Below are 18,472 nucleotides of genomic sequence, written 5' to 3' on the forward strand. Positions count from 1 at the left end.
CAGCAATAAAAAAGAATGAAATAATTCCATTTGTAGCAACATGGATGCAACTAGAGATTATCGTCTAACGTGAAGTAAGTCAAAAAGGAAAACAAATACCATATGCTTTCACTGGCATGTGAAATCTGAAATATGGCGCAAACAAACCTACCTACAAAACAGAAACAGGCTCGCAGACGGAGAGGACACACTTGTGGTTGCCAAGGGGATGAGGGGGAGGAGGAGGAACGAACTGGCTGTTTGGGGTTAGTAGATGCAAACTATTACATTTAGAATGGATAAACAACAAGGTCCTCAGGTATAGCACAGGGGAGTATATTCAGTCTCCTGGGATAAACCATAATGAAAAAGAATATAAAGCAAGAATGTACATATGTGTATAACTGTGTAACTTTGATGCACAGCAGAAATTAGAAAACATAGGAAATCAGCGACACTTTGATAAAATTTTTTAATTTAAAAAATTAAATATTTTACCTTTGACATGGACATTCACTATAAAATTATTTAAGGTGTTAGATCTATTTGTTGTCTTTCAACTCCAAAAACACCAGCTTCAAAATACAAATTTCCATCATAGTTTACCAATTGGCATTTTGGACATTCCTTTTCCAATTGAAACAGGGTAATTGATGACTGTTTATGAATGTTAGCTCTACTGTGCTGGAGCTGACTATGGTGGGTGCTTTGTGGGCGATCTGATTTTAAACAGGCTTTTGAGGCCTGTAGGAAAGGCACCTAGAATGACATTTTTACACACAGGAAAAAAAGGGAGAATTTAATACCTTTATGGATAAGTAGGTAAGCACATCCAGAAAATATTCCGTAATACCCTTGTCCCCACTTTTTGTCTACGCTTCCAGGCAACCAGATTTCCTAAAGAAATCTTTATGGTCAAGGAAAGAACTCGAATTCTATAAAGAATCCTCACTCACTCACTCACTCTGCTCCTCCCAGTCGTGGTTACTGATGAAAACCAGTAAGCCTAACAGTTTAAGTGAGGCCACCTGACCGGGACAGAGAGCAAAAGAAAGGTAGACACTTGGAAACACATCCCATTCTGCCTGCCCGTGCACACAAAAGGCTGGCCTGCTTCCATAACTCTTATCAGGGACAAGACACAAAGAGCCTGGCGGGCTCCACTTTCCCATTCAGTGTTCGATCTCAGCCCTTTCTTTCTTCTTGTAGAAACAAATGAATCACTGAGCTACTTGCTGTCCCAAGTGAAGGCACACTTCTCTTCCACTCACTTCTGTAAACATCATTAGCAGATTCTGCAAAGACAAGGACAATTCAGGAACACACCTGTCCTCCAGATGTTACCAAGTAAGCTAGCCAGGGTGAGTAGTAACAAGATAAGAATTTGTTTCCCCTCCTCCCCTTGCTCCAGTGCAATGCAGGTAGGGGGTGATGCCTGTTCCACAGTCATCTCTCCAGCAGCCCTGTCACCATTCAGCCCCTCCACATCCTGCCAGCATGAGGGAGGGACAGCTGTGTTCCATCCAGTGCCATCTGTAACACCCAGTCCCATGACCACACTTCCTCCCTGCAGTATGTGCTGGTGCCACAAAGGAGAGGAGGGCACAAACAGTTTCTCAGCCACAATAGTCGAGCTGGCCCCAGCCAGGAAACAGCAGTCACTTTCCACTACAAGTTCCTTTAAGTGACAACCTTCCTCTTAGCAGGGGCTGATGGGAAACATGCCCACGGCTAGACATTCAGAGCTGGTGTCCAGAACTCCAAATCCAAGGGCATCCTTCCATTTAACCACTCAGCAACTTCCTTTTGCAAGTACACTTTGTTTTTCAGACACATTTAAGCAGAACAGAGCAGAGTTTCCAACAGACCTATAAAACGCTTTCTCAAACAGAAACAGGTTTTTTTTTTTTATTCTGGTAGACCATCTAATAATTGAAGTTCTCCATGACAAATGGGTAATCTCCTATAGATCGCATATAAATATTTAAAATTATTTTCCAGATGTCCAGGCAAACGTGTAGGTCAGCAGCTTTTTTTCTTATTTCCAGTGCTTTCTGGTTGGGCAAGGAGCCCAGGTACCCATACATGCTGCGCAAATGAGTGAGGTGCCGGGACCACTCAGGAGAAGGGTGTGTTGTGATGTGTGACTCAGTTTTGTTTTCAGTTTTATCAAAGACAAGATAGCTACATCAAAAACCTTAGAAATCGTTAGCTGAATGGTCAATGGGTGCGATAAATATTTTATTCATAAAGTGAAGTATGTGATCCAGATTTTTAGAAGCAGCTTCTTTGAGCTAGAAAGTCTTAGCCTGACTGCAATCTGAGATTCAATAATGTAAGAACGGTCTCCTTTCTTGCTGGGGACCTTCTCGGGGCGCAATGAATAAGTAACAAAACTCCTTATAATGTAGCATCTGCATATGACAGTAATTTCGATTACCTCTCCCAGTTTCCCTGAGGCAGGAATTTAGACACGGCTCACCTGGGCTTTTCCAGCTCAGAGTCCCAGGAGGACCTGTCAGGGGACAGCAGAGGCTGCAGTCACTACTGGTGGGCAAGTTCGATGACCCTCAGGCTGCTGGAATGTCCTCATAGTGCTTCAGCTGGCATCCCCCAGAGCAAGCCAAACCAGACAGGGCAGCTGGGCAACGTTTGTGACCCATGGCCTCGGAGCCTCACAGCAAGACCTCCAGCACAGTTCACTGTGGGACAAGTGCTATAAAGGTGTAGGGTTATCACACTATCAGAGAACTAGTGGGCAGGATGGATGCTGGTGTGACCCATTCAGAAGATTCAATTTGCCCCAGGGTTTAGCATTCAAGGGGCCTTCCCTGGTGGCTCAGATGGTAAAGAGTCCACCTGCAATGCAGGAGACCTGGGTTCAATCCCTGGGTTGGGAAGATGCCCTGGAGGAGGGCTTGACAACCCACTCCAGTATTCTTGCCTGGAGAATCCCATGGACAGAGGAGCCTGGAGGGCTACAGTCCACACGGTCACAAAGAGTCAGACATGACTGAAGCAACTTAGCATGCACGCACACTAGCATATCACCTGGCTAAGCTCACGCTGGGGAGGAGTGAGGGGATAGTTTTCCTGTGAAACAGGTGGTCTGGCTCTGAGGTCCCACCTCCAGCATTCTGCTAGAAAGTTCTGCTCTAAAGTTTGTTTGTTTGTTTGTTTTGGAGTATAATTGCTTTACAACGTTGTGTTCATTTCTGCTATGCAACAAGGTGATTCAGCTATATGCATGCATACACCCCCTCCTTCCTAAGCCTCCCTCCCTCCTTCCCACTCTGCCCCTCAATCTCACTCCTCTAGTTCATCACAGAGGGCAGAACTGAGCTCCATGTGCAGTACAGCAGTTTCTCACTAGCTATCTCTTTTACATATAATAATGTGTTTATGTCAATGCTACTCTCTCAACCCATCCCACCATCCCTTTCCCCGCACTGTGTCCACATATCTGTTCTCTATATCTGCATCTCTATTCCTGCCCTGCAAATAGGTTCGTGTCTACCTGCCTCCTGAGAAACCTGTATACAGGTCAAGAAGTAACAGTTAGAACCAGACATGGAACAATAGACTGGTTCAAACCTGGGAAAGGAGTATGTCAAGGCTATATATTGTCACCTTGCTCATTTAACTTATATCTAGAGTACATCATGTGAAATGCCGGGCTGGATGTAGTGCAAGTTGGAATCAGGATTGCCAGGAGAAATATCAGTAACCTCAGATATACAGATGACACCACCCTAATGGCAGAAAGCAAAGAGGAATTAAAGGGCCTCTTGATGAAGGTGAAAGAGGAAAGAGAAAAAGCTGGCTTAAAACTCAACATTCAAAAACAAAGATCATGACATCTGGCCCCATCCATCACTTGATGGCAAATAGAAGGGGGAAAGGTGGAAGCAGTGATAGATTTCCTCTTCTTGGGCTCTAAAATCACTGTGGATGGTGACTGCAGCCATGAAATTAGAAAACGATAGCTTCTTGGCAGGAGAGCTATGACAAACCTAGACAGTGTGTTAAAAAGCCAAGAAGTTACTTTGCCGACAAAGGTCCGTGTAGTCAAAGTTATGAATTTTCCAGTAGTCATGTATGAATGTGAAAGCTGGACTATAAAAAAGCCTGAGGATCTAAGAATTGATGTTTTCAAACTGTGGTGGTGGAGAAGACTCTTGAGAGTCCCTTGGACAGCAAGGAGATCAAATCAGTCAATCCTAAAGGAAATCAACCCTAAATATTCATTGGAAGGACTGATGCTGAAGCTGAAGCTCCAATACTTTGGCCACCTGATGCGAAGAGACAACTCATTGGAAAAGACTGTGATGCTGAGAAAGATTGAGGTCAAGAGGAGAAAGAAGAAATAGAAGTTGAGATGGTTGGATGGCATCATTTACTCAATGGACATGAATTTGAGCAAACAATCCAGGAGATTGTGAAGGACAGGGAAGCCTTGCTTGCTGCAGTCCATGGGGTCACAAAGAGTCATACACAACTGAGCAACTGAACAATGAGACCCAGACCAGCAGCCACAGCTGGTCTTTGGATGGAGCCTGCAGAGAAAACTTTCCAGGCACCGGGATAGAATGTCAGTGAACCTTGGGGCTCAGAAGTAACTCGCTTTCCCGTTACAGTTTCCAACAGTGACCCCGCACAAGCCAGGTCGACTCAGAACATTCAGTACAAATGCTGGACTGCCCGCTCATCCCTAAAAAAAGCCTCTAGCTCCTGGCACCAGGGCTGCTTAGAAAGCAAGCTCCCCAGGAAAGGAAAGGAGTACTACCTACATACTTGGGATAACAAAGCCAACCAGAATCTAGACCTGCTTCTATGTGACCAGGGGAGGACTTGCCACATGGGAGGTGGGAAGCAATGGCCAGTGTGATGGCAGCCAGAAAGCTACCGGAGTGGGGCCCCAGAGAGCTGCAGGAAGGCATTCCAGGTTAAGTGAGGCTCACCACAACCATTTCCACGGCAGTTTCTTCTGAAGTCCACATTCTCCTCACACTGCAGTGTTGATCCCACTGGGTCCCAGAGTGGGTCCCAGAGCCTCACAGCATGTTAGCAAGGAGATGCAATCCCAGTACTTGGAGGGAAGAAGCAGCGCCCTGGAGCCTCAGTACAAAGACTGGTCCATTAGCATCAGACAGGTTTACTGGGCTGTGAATGTGAAAGTTATAGTCACTCAGTCATGACTGACTCTTTGAGACCCCATAGACTGTAACCTGCCAGACTCCTCTGTTTATGGAATTCTCCAGGCAAGTGTACTGGAATGGATTGCCATTTCCTTCTCCAAGGGATCTTCCCAACCCAGGGATCAAACTGGGATCTCCTGCATTGCAAGCAGATTCTTTACCATCTGAGCCACCAGGGAAGCAGCAGACAGATTTTCTGGGCTGAGGAGGAAGGAATTCTGAGTGAGGGGAAGGGAAAGAGCAGAACAGAGTCCTTAGCATCACTGATACGTCCTTGAGTGGACATGCTGCTCAGGATGAACCTATGAAGGCAGGCATGGATGCAGGGCTAGTCAATAACAAAGAAAGGGCGGTAGATACTTAAGAAAGGAAGCCTGGTAACTGGAGACTTGCCCTATGCCCTGAACAAGTGTCTGTGAGATACTTCCAGATCCATCCAACGGTGTATCCACTTTATCACTCCTTCTTCCCACACTGTGTGTTGAACACCGTATCAAGGGCAATGTATTATTGTTCCTGCTAATGCAACAGTGAACATCTACTGTGTCCCTCCTAAGGGTCAGCATTATCCAAAACAGTCTCCTTACATTTTGTTCTTTAAACTACACCCTACTCCTAAGAGGTAAACACTGTTCTTATTACCCACACTGTGTACATGGGGAAAATGAGACAGAGAGAAGTGGCACAGTCACTGGCCAGGCTTGAGAACCTGCGCCCAGTGCCCTGTCCATGCTAGACAGGAGGGCTTGCAGAGCCTTCTGTACATGCTCACCAGCTCATTCATTCATTCAGGGCTGACCTAGAGCTCAGCCCACAGGTCACATCATCTGCAGTGGGGTTTCGAGGAGGAAGAGGGGGTGGGGAGTTCATAGTTGGGATGGTGAGTCATCAGAAGGTCCCTGAGTGGATCCCAAGCCACCCACTTCACCACTGCTAGGGCCACCATGTCCAGCAAGTCAGTGGGCTCTCAGGGCCTGGGTTTCACTCCTTGAGGATGGGGCCCTGGGCGAGATGAGCCCAGCTCCTGCATTTGATTCAATCACCAGATATTTACTCCAGAACTGCACTCTGCTCAGAGCACAGTGATTGCTCTCAACAAGACAAGATTCTACCCTCAGGGTCTGCATTCTAGCTGAGGGGGAAGCAGCAATAAACAGAAAACACTGACGCAGCAAGTCCTGAAGAATGCAGACAGTGACAAGTTGCCAGGAAAGGGAAAGCAGCGTGTCCAGGAGAGGCCACTGGTCTTGTAGGAGCTGGTGTTACAGAGGTGAGATGGAAGCCAAGATGAGGGGGGCAGGTGCCCAGGGGATCTGGGCAAGTGGACTGAGGGGAGGAGAGGGAGAGAGGCAGAGCAGGGGGCCAGATCTCCCTCAGGCAGCGCCTGGAGACCTGCCCTCTGCTCAGGTGTTCTGATATCATGGCAAGCCCCAGCCACAGAGTCACCCGAAGAAGGCTTATTGGAAACGGAGCTCAGAACTTGAAGCGTAGGCCGCAGAATGAAGAGACACAAAGGGAAGCCACGCCCAAGGGCAGGGACCTACTTCAACTGGGCCACTGTCCCTGTCCCCACCCCCCGAACCCCAGTGCCTACCCACCTGCAGGCTGTGACCTAACTGGCTTGAAATCATGTCATTCATGCTGGTTCAGAGTTATGATATAAGGTGACACTTCCCAAGGCCTTTGGTGGCTGCACAAAGCAAACACAGGATGCCCAGGTCTACAGTAGGAAGGGCGGGGAGCCTGGAAACCTGGATGCCTGGGCTTCCCTCTGAAGGCACCGCTTTAAACACTCAAAATGCAGGAACAGATGTTTAAACTATCTGGGAACTGAATCATGTCTGCCACCCCATGAGGCTTCCAGCTTAGTGGAGGAGCAATCTCGATCTAGTCCAAGCCTCTTAGTTACCTGAGAGAAGACAGAGGCAGTAACTGGCCGGGCCACATCTTCAGGTGCTCGTGGACTGGGCCAAGCTGGGCGATGACAGGGCTGACTCAGGGCTCTGGGTCAGCGGACAGTCCCAGCTGACCACGGCACCTTGGGAATCCAGAGAGGAGTGCCTGGGCACTGTCAGACCAGTGTGCAGATGGGACATCTGGGCTTGTGTTTGGACAGCCACTCTGTTGACAGCTTGAGAGTCACCACCAAGTGTCCTGCAGGACAAATGGCTCTACTTCCCAGGCCTCTCCTTGTCCTGAAGAACTGAGGTCACATACACTTGTCTCATGGCCAGCAAGGGCACTAACAGCCACCCAAATGCCCTGTCCCTGAAGCCAGGCTTCTCACTCACGGGAAGGGAAGGAAGCCCCTGGCCAGCTCTTGGAGACCACCCCATTGCCCACCATCTGGTAAGAGCCACTAAAAGGCCTGGATGTTGCCGTGATGTGAATGGACCTAGAGTCTGTCATACAGAGTGAAGTAACTCAGAAAGAAAAAAACAAATATCATATTTGTTACCAGTTGCTCAGTCACGTCCGATGCTTTGTGACCCCATGGACTGTGGTACGCCAGGCTTCCCTGTCCCCCACTATCTCCCAGAGTGTGCTCTAACTCATGTCCATTGAGTCAGTGATGCCATCCAACCATCTCATCCTCTGTCTCCCCCTTCTCCTGCCAGCCCTCAATCTTTCCCAGCATCATGGTCTTTTCCAATGAGTCAGCTCTTCACATCAAGTAAGCCAGAGTACTGGAGCTTCAGCTTCAGCATCAGTCTTTCCAATGAATATTCAAATATCATGTATTAATACATATATATGGAATTTAGAAAAATGGTACAGATGAACTTATTTCCAGACCAGGAATAGAGATGCAGATGTAGAGAACAGACGTGTGGATTCGGGGCGGGTGGCTGGGGAGGGTGAGATGAATGGGAGAGTGGCATTGACATATATACGCTGCCGTGTGTAAAACAGACGGCTAGTGGCAACCAGCTGTATAGCACAGTGGAGCTCAGCTGTCACTTTGTAATCACCTAGAGGGTTGTGGGAGGGGTGTGAGGAAGGTTCAAGAGGGAGGGAATATATGTATACACATAGCTGATTCACTTTGTTGTACAGCAGAAATTAACACAACATTGTAAAGCAATTCTATTCCAATAATAAATAAATGGCTTCCCAGGTGGATCAGTGGTAAAGAATCTGCCACCAGTGCAGGAGCTGTGGGAGACACAGGTTCGATTCCTGGGTCAGGAAGATACCCTGGAGAAAGAAATGGCAACCCATTCCAGTATTCTTGCCTGGGAAATCCCATGGACAGAGAAGCCTGGTGGGCTCAGTCCATGTCTGTGTCAAATATTGTCTGTGGTCATCAGGGATTAATTTGTTGTTGATTTCAAAGGAAGCCCATAGGAGGATGGGGAGGCATGGTGAATTTCTCCAACTTAATGAATCAGACCAAAGAACATCTGCCTAAACCCTGGCTGTGCATCCAGGTGAGCACAACACATTTTGGGGCAGCTTGTGTCCATTTCAATATCAGCACAGCTACTAAGAGAATAGTCTGTGCTGAGCACAGATTCGAGTCTATAACTTTATAGCGACTGGCAAGTTTAAAGAATCGCAGTGGTTTATCCTCAGAAGAGCTGACACCTTCTACAGAACCTTCTAAAAGAGAATGGTGGTTTGGCCAACACTAGCATCCAAGCCATGACGGGCTGTCAGAAATTCTGGACACGCTGGACAGTGCCTCCAGTGGCACCATGGAGGGATGCCAGCCATGGCTGGACCCTGAAATAGTTGGCACTGATCAAAATCCCAGAATCTGCCTTATTGTGGTTCTTAAAGACACTGTCCACAAAGACTAGATCCTTCCAACCTCCGGGAGGTTTTTTGGCCTGCCTGCTGTTCATGTGGCTCCTCTAAACTGGCTGCAGAGGAATAGCAACGCTAAGACTTTCTGGGCACCCATGGAAACCCTCAGTCTGGCATGAGCCATCTGCAGTTTGGGGGCATTTTACCCACAAATGGCAGGTGTACCAGATGTCGGGGCAAGGCCCACACGATGAGTAGGCCATGTCTGTGCTGGCCTGTTTGGAGGCACTTAGATTGTGTCTCCCCAGCCAGCTCAGACCAGCTCCATCGCCCCTACTTTGCAAATAGCTGTAGGTGTCTCCTGTCCTACTTCTCCAGGCAAAGCCCATCCGAGAGGGCCCACACTCGGGTTGTTTTCCAAAGAGACCGTGAGACGTTTAATTCTATGTGAGACTGCTTAATTCTGGTGAAACTGTTTACCAGACACCTGGTAAAACATTATTTCTTGGTGCGTCTGTGGGGTGTTTCAGAGGAGATCAGCGTTTGATTCAGTGGACTGAGTCAATGCCACCCTTGCCAGCGTGGGCAGTCATCAGCCAGTCTCCTGAGGACCGGAAAGGGACAAAAAGGCAGAGGAAGGGCAGACTCACTCTCCCCTCTTAAGTGGGACATCTGTCTTCTCCTGTCTTCAGACATCAGACCTCCTGACAGTAACTGAATTCTACCAGACTTTTCTGATCTCAAGCTTGCAGACAGCAGATCATGGCACCTCTCAGCCTCCATAAACGTGTGGGTCATTTGCTATAATAAGTCTTCTCTTACAACCATCTATCTATCCTACTGGTTCTGTTTCTCCAGGAACTGAGCAAACAAGTTGTATCAAAATATTTTCAACAGGGGCCACCGGAAAATTGACCACAGCCCCTCCCCCACACACCTCCCTCACACAACAAATGGTAACAGAGGGGGAAAAAAAATCCCTTCTGGGCTGAGAATGGAGAAGGGAGATTTTACCTCCTAGCTTGTGTAAACTTACCGACTTCCTTCTATTCATAGCCCACCAGGTGGCTGATGGAAATGGCAGAGGGCTCAGCTTTCATGAGAATTGAAGGTGGGACAGCAAGTTTTCTCTATGAGTAACTGTGGTATGTGGATGTTTTACAACCTTAGAGAAAATGAGGCTGCTGTATATACTTTGCTACTACCTAGGTAAGTGGTCTCCTGGCCTGGCCTTCACTATGAAGCATGATTTGTACTAGTTGTCAATATAATTCCCCAGATTTGCCTGAAAACACTCTGGACTGTGTCCTCCCAACCTTCAGCTTTCATTCAGCTTCGTTTCTGAGATGAAGCCATTGGTGATGTTCCTGCTCAGTTATGGTTCTGTTTTTGTTCAGTGTGGCCGTGGCAAATGGTTACACATTTTCCGTCCATATACAGGCAGAGATATATAATAGATGATAGATAGATAGATAGATATGGTTTAGTCACTAAGTTGTGACCAACTCATTGCGACCCCATGGACTATAGCCACCAAGCTCCACTGTCCATGGGATTCTCCAGACAAGACTACTGGAGTGGGCTGTCATTTCCTTCTCCAGGGGATCTTCTTGACTCAGGGATAGAACCTGCATCTCCCGAGTCTCCTGCATTGCAGGTAGATTCTTTACTGCTGAGCCACCAGGGAAGTGGATAGATATTATTTTGCTGACACCTCCAGATCACTTTCCACATCTCTGCCTTCACAAACTGCACTTGTTAAAGCCTTCCCAGGTCAGGCTCACACACCAACACTGCATGTTACTCGCTGTGAGTAAATGGAGGGAGCAGGAGGAGTTAGGAGCCACCCTTCAGGATGGATAGACTGGACAGATGGGCAACACAAGGCCCAGTGGATCCCAGAAACACCTCTCAGCTCTTCTAAGGATTCAGGGTCTTGAATAAGCTGTCCTGCCTCCCCAGGCTTCAGCCCCTCACTTACAAAAGGAGCTTATGGGACTTCCCTGGTGGTCCAGTGTTTAAGAGTCTGTCCGCCAGTGCAGCAGAGACACGAGTTTGATCCCTAGGTCAGGAAGATCCCCTGGAGTAGGAAATGGCAACCCACATCATTCTTGCCTAAAGAATCCCAAGAATTTACGTTCTGCCAGTGGAGGGGACACATGTTTGATCGCTGGTTTAGGAAGGTCCCACGTGCTGCAGGGCAAGTAAGCCCACGCCCCACAACTACTGAGCCTGTGCTCTAGAACCCATGCTCCACAACAAAAGAAGCCATCGCAGTGAGAACCCTGCACACCATGGTGAAGGGCAGCCCCCCTCGCCACAACTAGAGAAAGCCCACGCATAGCAACAAACACTCAGTGAAGCCATAAATAAATAAACATATAATTTTTTTATTTATTTAAAAATAAATTTTAAAAAGGGAACTCTTGAAGGAGGCGTGTGGTGGGCATATGTTGCAGGGACCCCTCCAGAGCTACAGTGTCTGTCACTCACAGTGGTGTCCCCTCAGCCCATCATGGGTCCCACCATTGGCTGTCATTCTCAGAGGCTTCAGTGTGTCGGGAGAACAGGCATCACATTCAAACACCCCTGCTCATTATAATGCAGAAAATAGAAAGCACAAGTTCAAATGCTGGGCCTTCAGTGAAAGACCAGGCTCACATAGCCGCCTAAGTCATTCACTGCATTGCTAACTGGAGCTGCTCATTAGTACACCCATTGTGCAGATGGGCAAATGGAACCTCAAGCAGTTTGGCCAAAGTCATATAGCTGATTCTAGAAAATGAAGCCAGAGAATTGTTGTTCAGTTGCTCAGTCATGTCCAACTCTTTGTGACCCTGTGGACTGCAGTACGCCAGGCTTCCTTGTCCTTCACTATCTCCTAGAGTTTGTTCAACTCATGTCCATTGAGTCGGTGATGCCATCCAACCATCTCATCCTCTGTCAACCCTTCTCCTTATGCCTCAATCTTTCCCAGCATTAGGGTTTTTTCCAATGAGTCAGCTCTTCGCATCAGAGTGATATGACTCTAAAAGTCATAATCTCTCCACCCTGAGATGTTCCCCTTTTACGAAAACATCTTACCCACTCTGTGTTTCCAGTTTGGAGACCCACAGGCATGGAGTTGAGCTCGATATGCTAACAGAAAACCTAGACCCCATCACTGCTCCTCCAGCTCCTGTCTGTGCAGTCTTGGGTGGTGCTATGAGTCTCTGAGTGGACTCTGTGCCTCAGTTTCTTCTTCTGCCAGGTGGGTATGCTGATGCCAGCGAGCTGGGTTTGAGGATTCACTGCATGACATGCACAGCAATGCTGCATTGATGGATGCGTTTGGCAGGTGTATTTGCCTGTTTTCCAGTAACTCCCTGAGCTCAGGAAGAGAAGCACTGCTGAGATGACTGCGGTGCGGAGGCCTGGTTTCCTGGGGCTGCTCTAACAAAGCACTACTAACTGGGGTGCTTAAGCAATGGAAATGTATCATCTCACAGCTTTGGAGTCCAGAAATCAGAAACCAAGGTGTCGGCAAGCTCCCTGCAGGATTCTGGGTGGAATCCTTTCTTGCCTCTTCCAGCTGCTGATGGTAGCTCGTAGACGCACTACTCCCATCTCTGCCTCTGCTCTCACATGGCCATCTTCCCTGTGTGTCCGGCTCTTCCTCTTTTTATAAGGACTCCAATCATAATGGATTAGGACCCACTCTAATACCCTCATCTTAACCTGACTGCATCCTCTAAGATCCTTCTTTGGGGTCCCTGGAATGAATCCAACACTTATGTGTGGTTTCTCCACACTGGTGAGCAATACTTAGATACCAGCAGGGGGTCCAAGACTTCAACTCAATTCTAACACTATCTACCCAGCAATAGCATCAGATTCCACAGGTAAAATGCTCCAAGCCACAAGGCCACGCTCCTCTTCAGATGCCAGCCACAAACCCAGGTTGTTACCTACGCTTCCCCTCTGTGTGTGTGCTTCCCTTCTACTATAAATCAGAGCTTCCCACAAACCCCCACCCACTTCCTCGATTCAATTAATGTGCTAGAATGGCTCACAGAACTCAAGAAAATCTGTTTCCTCAACAGATTACTATTTATTATAAAAGGATATTAAAAGATATGAATCAACAGTCAGATGAAGAGATTCATAGGCTGGGGTTTTGAACAGAGAGGTCTCTGTCCACACAGAGCTTGGGGCCCAACTCGGTGTCACACAGTAGCTTTCTGAAATGGTCAAAAATCTGTCCTTTGAGGGTTTGTGGAGGCTTCATTACATTATCACGATTATCTAAATAATTGGCCGGTGGCAATTGATTCAACCTCCTCTCCCCTCCCTGGAAATCAACGGGTGGGACTGAAATTCCAGCCTTTTAATCACATGATTGGTTTTCCTGGCAATCAGCCCCCATATTTAGGTGCTGCCAAAAGTCACTTCATCCATATGACAAAAGACAGTTTTATCACTCTACATTTAAGAAATTCCAAGGGTTTATGAGCTGTGAGCGAGGAACTGTGGAACACAGCCAAATATATATTTCCTATAAATCTCAATGTTATTGTTCTGTCAGAGTCACGTTTGACTCTCTGCAGCCCCATGGACTGCAGCACACCAGACTTCCCTGACCTTTACCATCTCCTAGAGCTTGCTCAAACTCATGTCCATTGAGTCAATGATGCCATCCAACCATCTTATCTTCTGTTGCCTCCTTCTCCTCCTGCCCTCAATCTTTCCCAGCATCGGGGTCTTTTCAATGAGTCAGCTCTTTGCATCAGGTGGCCGAAGAATCAGAGCTTCAACATCAATATCAGTCCTTCCAATGAGTATTCAGGACTGATTTCCTTTAGGATTGACTGGCTTGATCTCCTTGCAGTCCAAGGGACTCTCAAGAGTCTTCTCCAGCACCACAGTTCAAAGCATCAATTCTTTAGCACTCAGTGTTCTTTATGGTTCAACTCATCCCAGGTCAGATGAGGTCTCCAGGGACCACTACTCAGTGATTGCTGCTTGTTGGGATGGTAGACAGAGACTTGGGTCAGGGAGACCCTCCATGGTGCATTTTCCCCACCAGGGGCTTCATTCGGGAGCAGAGGCACAGTCCATGTTCCTCTGGGTCCCACTTCATCACACTGAGTGGAGAGGGTGCCTCCAGTAGCTAACTTGGAGGCAAGCACCCAATACACCTGTCTGCCCAGGGGGAAAGGAGGGGAGGGGCCGGTGAGGCAGGAAGGAAGGAGGCCTATGAGGGTCATGCTGTCCATCAAGTCACACTGTTGGCATCTGGAGCTCATCCTGCTGGGAGCTCTAGGGGACACACTGATGCTGCCTGGGAGTCATCCATGAGGGGTTAGGATTTATCTGCCAAATCCCAGCTTCCATGGACAATGGCTGCTCGCAAGGCCAGGAGTCCCCAGCTCAGCCGCACAACCTGATGCTTCTGCTGGAAAGAGGGAAACTACAGGTTCCAGGTGCAGCCTGGAAGGCACAGGCAGGAACGGTGGCTGAAGGAGGGCATTGTTGTTGTTGTTGTCGCTAAGTCATGTCCAACTTTCTGCAACCCCATGGCCTGCAACACACCAGGCTTCCCTGACCTTCACCATCTCCCAGAGCTTGCTCAAACTCATGTCTATTGAGTCAATGATGCCATCCAACCATCTCATCCTCTATCGTCCCCTTCTCCTCCTGCCCTCAGTCTTTCCCAGCATCAGGGTCTTTTCTAATGAGTCAGTTCTTCGCATCAGGTTGCCAGAGTATTGTAGCGTCAACTTCAGCATCTGGCCTTCCAATGCATATTAAGGGACTCTCAAGAGTCTTCTCCAACACCACAGTTCAAAAGCATCAATTCTTCAGCTCTTGGCCTTCATTATGGTCCAACTCTCACATCCATACATGACTACTGGAAAAGCCATAGCTTTGACGGTATAGACCTTTGTCAGCAAAGCAATGTCTCTGCTTTTTAATACACTAAGTTTGTCATCACTTTCTTTCCAAGGAGCAAGCGTCTTTTAATTTCATGGTTGCAGTCACCATCAGCAATGATTTTGGAGCCTAAGAAAATAAAATCTGTCACTGTTTTCATTTTTTCCCCTTCTGTTTCCCATTAAGTGATAGGACTGGATGCCCCCACATGAACCATCAACAGGCCGTCTTGCGCTTGGTAATGGGCTTGGCCCTGCTCCTTACTGCTGCTCCCCAGTGCTTAGAGGGCTTGGCTGCAGCCTTAGTGGGCTTGTACTGAGTGTGCACACCTCCCTCTGGCCAAGTCTACTGTCTTCTGCTCCCTTCTATGGTATTAATCACAGGAGCTCCCCAGGATTCTCCTCCTGGGAGCAGGTCTCCCTGGGACATGACCTGCATTCTGTCCTCCATGCCAGAGTATTTTGCAAGCATTTTACTTCTCATGATCTCAGGTAAGACCTGGCCCTTGAACCCACCCACCTTCACTCTAATCCTCCCTCAGGCAGAAGTTTACAAAAACCTTTAATCAAACACTGGCCCGGATCAACATGGACTAAATTTTCTCAATCTTTGCTGGTGTTTTCTCTGCCAGACCTAAAGATCAGATCAGATCAGTCACCCAGTCATGTCCAACTCTTTGTGACCCCATGAACCGCAGCATGCCAGGCCTCCCTGTCCATCACCAACTCCTGGAGTTCACTCAGACTCATGTCCATCGAGTCAGTGATGCCATCCAGCCATCTCATCCTCTGTCGTCCCCTTCTCCTCTTGCCCCCAATCCCTCCCAGCATCAGAGTCTTTTCCAATGAGTCAACTCTTCGCATGAGGTGGCCAAAGTACTGCAGTTTCAGCTTTAGCATCATTCCTTCCAAAGAAATCCCAGGGCTCATCTCCTTCAGAATGGACTGGTTGGATCTCCTTGCAGTCCAAGGGACTCTCAAGAGTCTTCTCCAACACCACAGTTCAAAAGCATCAATTCTTCAGTGCTCAGCTTTCTTCACAGTCCAATTCTCACATCCATACATCACCACTGGAAAAACCATAGGCTTGACTAGATGGACCTTTCTTGGCAAAGTAATGTCACTGCTTTTGAATATGCAGTCTAGGTTGGTCATAACTTTTCTTCCAAGGAGTAAGTGTCTTTTAATTTTCATGGCTGCAGTCACCATCTGCAGTGATTTTGGAGCCCAAAAAAATAAAGTCTGACACTGTTTCCACTGTTTCCCCATCTATTTCCCATGAAGTGATGGGACCAAATGCCATGATCTTCGTTTTCTGAATGTTGAGCTTTAAGCCAACTTTTTCACTCTTGACTTTCACCTTCATCAAGAGGCTTTTTAGTTCCTCTTCACTTTCTGCCATAAGGGTGGTGTCATCTGCATATCTGAGGTGATTGATATTTCTCCTGGCAATCTTGATTCCAGCTTGTGTTTCTTCCAGTCCAGCGTTTCTCATGATTTACTCTGCATATAAGTTAAATAAGCAGGGTGACAATATACAGCCTTGATGAACTCCTTTTCCTATTTGGAACCAGTCTGTTGTTCCATGTCCAGTTCTAACTGTTGCTTCCTGACCTGCATACAAATTTCATACAGATCAGGTGGTCTGGTATTCCCATCTCTTTCAGAATTTTCCACAGTTTATTGTGATCCACACAGTCAAAGGCTTTGGCATAGTCAATAAAGCAGAAATAGATGTTTTTCTGGAACTCTCTTGCTTTTTCCATGATCCAGCAGATGTTGACAATTTGATCTCTGGTCCCTCTGCCTTTTCTAAAACCAGCTTGAACATCAGGAAGTCCACGGTTCACATATTGCTGAAGCCTGGCTTGGAGAATTTTGAGCATTACTTTACTAGCGTGTGAGATGAGTACAATTGTGTGGTAGTTTGAGCATTCTTTGGCATTGCCTTTCTTTGAGATTGGAATGAAAACTGACCTTTTCCAGTCTTGTGGCCACTGTTGAGTTTTCCAAATTTGCTGGCATATTGAGTGCAGCACTTTCACAGCATCATCTTTCAGGATTTCGAATAGCTCAACTGGAATTCCATCACCTCCACTAGCTTTGTTCGTAGTGATGCTTCCTAAGGCCCACTTGACTTCACATTCCAGGATGTCTGGCTCTAAGTCAGTGATCACACCATCGTGATTATCTGGGTCATGAAGATCTTTTTTGCGTGTATTCTTGCCACCTCTTCTTAATATCTTCTGCTTCTGTTAGGTCCATACCATTTCTGTCCTTTATCAAGCCCATCTTTGCATGAAATGTTCCTTTGGTGTCTCTGATTTTCTTGAAGAGATCTCTAGTCTTTCCCATTCTGTTGTTTTCCTCTACTTCTTTGCACTGATCGCTGAAGAAGGCTTTCTTATCTCTTCTTGCTATTCTTTGGAACTCTGCATTCAGATGTTATATCTTTCCTTTTCTCCTTTGCTTTTTGCTTCTCTTCTTTTCACAGCTATTTGTAAGGCCTCCCCAGACAGCCATTGTGCTTTTTTGCATTTCTTTTCCATGGGGATGGTCTTGATCCCTGTCTCCTATACAATGTCACGAACCTCATTCCATAGTTCATCAGGTACTCTATCTTTCAGATCTAGTTCCTTAAATCTATTTCTCACTTCCACTGCATAATCATAAGGGATTTGATTGAGGTCATACCTGAATGGTCTAGTGGTTTTCCCTACTTTCTTCAATTTAAGTCTGAATTTGGCAATAAGGAGTTCATGGTCTGAGCCACAGTCAGCTCCTGGTCTTGTTTTTGCTGACTGTATATAGCTTCTCCATCTTTGGCTGGAAAGAATATAATCAATCTGATTTCGGTGTTGACCATCTGGTGATGTCCATGTATAGAGTCTTCTTTTGTGTTGTTGGAACAAGGTGTTTGCTATCACCAGTGCGTTTTCTTGGCAAAACTCTATTAGTCTTTGCCCTGCTTCATTCTGTATTCCAAGGCCAAATTTGCCTGTTACTCCAGGTGTTTCTTGACTTCCTACTTTTGCATTCCAGTCCCCTATCATGAAAAGGACATCTTTTTTGGGTGTTAGTTCTAAAAGGTCTTGTAGGTCTTCATAGAACCGTTCAACTTCAGCTTCTTAAAGGCTCCTGCAAAAAACATTCCATTTTCTCATAAATTAGAAAAAATTTCTCTTCTACAAATTGTTGATAAGTACATGCAGCAGCAGAGGTCAACCAGTTTAGCTCTGGAAAACAACCGAGTGTGATATCAGGCATCCATCAAGCTGGAGCCTGTAAAACTGTGCTTGCTCTGTGTGGTTTCCAATTTCAGCCTCGTAAAGACCTTATAAGCAAATGCCAGCGCTGTCGATTGTGACCAGAGTTCACATTCTGAACAAACAAGGAGTTCAGCCTGTCTGAGACCCACCTTGTGTGCTAGGTCACTTCAGTCTTGTCTGACTCTTTGAGACCCCATTAACTGTAGCTCGCCAGGATCCTCTGTCCATCGGATTCTCCAGGCAAGAATACTGGAGTGGGTTGCCATGCCTTCCTCCTGGTGATCTTCCCAACCCGGGGATCAAACTTGTGTCTCTTGCAGGTCCTGCATTGGCAGGTGGGTTCTTTACCATTAGCGCCACCTGA

The sequence above is a fragment of the Bos indicus genome, chromosome 8 (assembly GCF_029378745.1).
Source record: "Bos indicus isolate NIAB-ARS_2022 breed Sahiwal x Tharparkar chromosome 8, NIAB-ARS_B.indTharparkar_mat_pri_1.0, whole genome shotgun sequence".
Taxonomy (NCBI): domain Eukaryota; kingdom Metazoa; phylum Chordata; class Mammalia; order Artiodactyla; family Bovidae; genus Bos; species Bos indicus.